Here is a 4,890-nt window from a genome sequence, read left to right on the forward strand (position 1 = left end):
CACCTGTTTATTGCTCACAGGTGATTAAAATATTAACTTCCAGTTCCTTTGGAGGAGGTGGAGGGTGATGGAAGAGACAACAACAGTGAGTCTGTGCTTGGCTTTGAATGAGCCCCTGAGTAAGGCCGAGAACAAGCACGTGCACGTGCGGCTAGCTGTAGCTCGAAGCCTCTGCCAGGCTGGCGGGGAGGGGGAGGGACAGGTTCTGCTTCTGTCATGGCTATCACACAGTTCTGATTATTTAAAGTTTGTACTTGCTTAGCCACAGTGCTGTCATTCATTAAGAGGTTAATATATAGATCTGGCAGAGGAAGGAAATTCAGTGGAGATTAACTAACTTTACCAACCACAGTGGATTATTCACCAGTTCTTAAGCAGTCAGAAGTTGAAGACTGGAGCTGCTGGGATGAAGATGCACCCACAAGTATAAAGAGTGAAGGAGGGAATGGCAATGGTATAGCACAACAAAATACAAGGGAACATTTGGAGCCTGACTATTTTAAAGATATGGGACCGACAATAAGGAAAACACAGAAAATTATTATTAAGAAGAGAGAACCATTAAATTTTGGCATCCCAGACGGTACTACAGGTTTCTCTTGCAGATTAGCAGCTACACAAGATACTCCATTCATTCACCAATGTCCTGAATTAGGTGACTTAGATACCTGGCAGGAGAATACAAATGCATGGGAAGAAGAAGATGCAGCCTGGCAGGCTGAAGAAGTCCTGAGATAGCAGAAAATAGACAACAGAGAAAAGAGAGCAGCAGAACAACAAAGGAAGAAAATGGAAAAGGAAGCACAATGACTAATGACGAAAGAACAGAATAAAATTGGTGTGAAACTGTCATAACAGATGTTTACCATTTCCATTTAAAAGATTTTGAGCTCTACAGTATGAGCATCATTTGTATGAGTTTAAGAGTATTTTTAGAATACAAACAAGCAGCTTGATTTCTATGTGTTCATCAGGCCATCCAGGATACCAGGATTCTCCCATTGCCACTTGAACTGCTAGTAGATGGTTTGACAAAATGAAAAGACTTTTAAGACAATATTTTTTCTTCAGTATCTTCCAAACAAAAGAAAATTGATTGCTGCAGAGAGATTATTGCAAATGGGATATACTAGTAACTCTTCACGTTTGTATTTCTAGCTTGAAAAAAAATTGGGTGTAAATAATTTTCTGGTAGGAGAACCTACTCTGCTTGCTATTATGCTTTCCTTCAATGTGTGTAAAAAATAAATAAACAATTAAAAAAAAAATTAACTCCCCTTTGAGTATTTTGTTGGGCTTGGATCCTACAGAGCTCACTATATTCAGAAAGCCACAAGAAGTTTTTTCCAAATTCTAAGCATATCCTTGCTATAGATTTCCAGTTACTAGGGGTTAAGACTTCATAAGCCAAATTCTGTAATAACATCTTAACATAAGCTGATGTAGCCACATAAAGAGTGCAAGCCTTTTTCAGGTCTTTGAGGATGTCTATATCAAAAGGATATAGACCTGAAGAATTAAACTGTTGAATCACTTGAAATATTTGCAGCTTCAAATCACCTATATCCTTCCCTTCCTCTGTGGCTTTAAGTACTGCCTTTTGCAATCTAGTTATAGGATAGGGTGATTGCTGGAGGAAAGGTTCTGGTGGGGTCACTGCCCCTCCCACTACTCCTCCTTCCTCCATCCAGGAAGGTGGAGTTGATGGGAATATGTCAATAATCTGCTGCCTAGGCAGGGTGGAAGCTGCCTCATGAGAGTGAGAATCACCACACCCTTGAATGTCATTTAACTCCCCATACCCTCTGGCGATATGATCATTCAACTGTTCTTTGCCTTCCTCTTTTTCCTCACACTTCCTCATCTGGCCTTTCCTAAAACTTTTCCATTTTCTATAACTTGCAATCTTCTTTAATGCCAATTGTATTATGTTGTGTATATAGAATGCTTCTGTGGAAATTGTAGTATTCACAGAAATTCTCTTACCAGCTTCCAATTATCTGCATTTAATTCTTCTTCCTCTAAAAACCAAGAGGATATGTATTTTAATGTACCCAAGAGTCTAGCAAATTAGTTCCCAAGTTATAATTAGGCCTTGTCCCGCAATCAACTTAAGCATGCTTTCTATAGCGCCCCTTTGGGGCAGGGGTGGGGTGGGGGTGGGGGTGGGTATGGGAGGAAGGAGTAGGAGAATCTTTTCCTAATATCTGCCTCATTTTGGATAGAAAAGGTTACTAGTTTAGCCCTTAACAAAGTAAGTTCCTTGTTTGTCTAATAAAATACTCACCTAATTTTCTGGTCACTGGGGTACTTCTTCAGTGAAAGTAGGGTGCTTGGCTCACACCTTGGGTACCAAATGTAATGACCATGTTAGTACCCTGTACATCTTAGAATCAGCCAGAGTCACGATAAGCAAAAGTCTTTATTCTTGGTCTTTTTGGGTCCTTGTCAGGGGAAATAGATACAGGAATCTCCCCATCTCTTTTCTCTCTCTCCACTGCCAAAGAATAATCCCACTTGTCCTACTTCACCCTCTGATCTCTTTCACACTTCTCTATCTACACCCAAAGATCTAGCCAACACAGAATAGTTGGGCAGGGTCATCCTCCAAGCATATGTTAATAGAGTATGTCCAATTGGTAATTAGCTTTAAGTTCTCAGTTATCTAAGTGCTTCTGTTCAGTTCCAGCCCTTTACAACTTTCCACTTTTTAAAGAAACTTGACTCTTTCTGCAATCTCTTCAAAGTTTTTCTTCACCATCTGGAGGTCTTCAAGAGTGACTTTTTCATGGTTCCAGCCTGACTGCATCTTCTTATATGGCTCTATGACCAGATAGCCATAGACTTCAGAAATTATCAATTTGACCAGCAAGAACAGTTTATTTATTTATTTTTGTAGTTTTACATGAACATCAAAAGCAATTCTCATGTTAACCAGGACACAATTTTGAGGTAACCAGGATTTTTGCAGTATTGCAAAAGTATACTGTGTATTATAACTCATAATAATCACTTTAGTCAGATTAAATTTACCAAAATCTTTTTGTAACAATAAACTATTTTTCAAACCAATTTAGGAAAATTTTGACATCAAGCTCAAAACATAACTGCACTTTAGGTAGATAGAACTTCTATCTTTCTAACACTAGATTTTCTTTTGAGAAAAAGAACCACCCACAATTTTTCTATATACCCCATCCAATTAGAATTGTTTCACCTTGAGGTACAATGACAGCTGCCTCACTACATTTTTGGGTGAAAGTAGTTTTGATAGCTGCTCCCTCTAACAACTTGAAAATTCAACTGGTAATTTTAAGAGATTGCAGCTTTTACTTTCAAGTGCTTTTTTTTCCCCCTCAGCTGCATTGTTTGCTGTACAGTCCTTAGATTACAAGAGGAGAGATCCAGGACTAACCAAAAATTCATAGATTTCTTTTGTTTTACCTGATAGATTTGTTGTTTTTATTTTACTTTATTTATTTATTTTTGGCCAATTTTCACCACTTCTGGAGTCACCTTTTCTTTGCTATAGAGATAGGTACATGGGAAACTCCTTGAGGAGGAGAAGAAAGCTTCTCTAGTGTCTTTAGTAGGAATGGATATTTTAGTTGTCAAAAGCTTTTTTATATACCAATTGAGATAATCATATGATTTCTATTGGTTTTATTTTTCATATGGTCAATTATGTTGAAAAATATTCAAATGTTGAGCCAGTTCTGCATATCTGGTATAAATATGTTCATGGTATTTAATCATTGTGGTTTATTGCTATATTCTCCTTGTTAGTATTTTATTTAATTTTTTATGTTGATATTCATTAAGTAAAGTAGTCTACAATATACATTCCTTTTTACCCCTCTTCCCAGTTTAGGTATCAGTGCTCTATAAGCATTCTAAGAGAAATTTGGTATGAATTACTCACATATTATACACACACACACACACACACACACACACACACACACACACACACAAAGTTACATAGTATTGGAATTAATTTTATTTTAAATGTTTGGTAAAATTCACTTATGAATCATCTGGCCCTAGGAATTTTTTATTAATGACTTTATTGATGGCTAGTTCAATTTCTCTTTTGAAAAAAAGGGAGCTAGGTAAAGATTCTATTTTCTCTTGTTTTAGGTTGGGTAATTTGTGTCTCATAAATATCCATTCAATTTACTTATATTATCAGATATATTGACATATAATTGAAAGTATCTTCTAATTATTGCTTTAATTAACTCTTTATCAGTGGTGAATTTTGTATTTATGTATTTTTTTGATACTGGTAATTTGATTTTTTTTTCTTTTTAAAAAATCAAAATGACAAATATTTTATCTATTCTACTTTCCCCTCATAGAATTAGCAATAATTTTTATTCATTAATTTAATGCTTTTAATTTTACTAATATCCTTACTGATTTTCAGGATTTCTAATTTGGTATTTAATTGAATATTTTAAATTAATTTTCTTTTCTTTTCTTTTTTTTTTTTTTTTTTTTAGTTGCATGCCAAGTTCATGGATCTCTTCTTTCTCTGCTATAATCAATTATAAGTTTAGAGACATATTTTTCTCCCTGAGTACTGTTTTGGCTGCATCCCATAAATGTCTGTATATGGTGTCATTTTTGTCATTCTTTTTAATGAAATTATTGATTCTTTTTATGATATATTCTTTGACATACCCATTCTTTAACATTAGATAAGTTAATTTCCAATTAATTTTATTCTATTTTCTGTTGCGTTTGATTACATATATTCTTATATATCATGATCTGAAAATGATTCATTTGATTTGTTTGCCTGATTGAATTTGACTGTGAGGTTTTAAAACTTCTAATACTTGATATTAATAATGACACACACATACATGAACATGCATATGTGTG

At 35.1% G+C, this 4,890-nt stretch overlaps 1 pseudogene; it reads left to right on the forward strand.

The window, feature by feature from the left end:
* The first annotated feature begins 216 nt into the window (after positions 1–216).
* Positions 217–855, forward strand: LOC141555625 (receptor-binding cancer antigen expressed on SiSo cells pseudogene; annotated as a pseudogene).
* Positions 856–4,890: the final 4,035 nt, after the last annotated feature.

This window comes from Sminthopsis crassicaudata, chromosome 1 (genome assembly GCF_048593235.1).
Source record: "Sminthopsis crassicaudata isolate SCR6 chromosome 1, ASM4859323v1, whole genome shotgun sequence".
Lineage (NCBI taxonomy): Eukaryota > Metazoa > Chordata > Mammalia > Dasyuromorphia > Dasyuridae > Sminthopsis > Sminthopsis crassicaudata.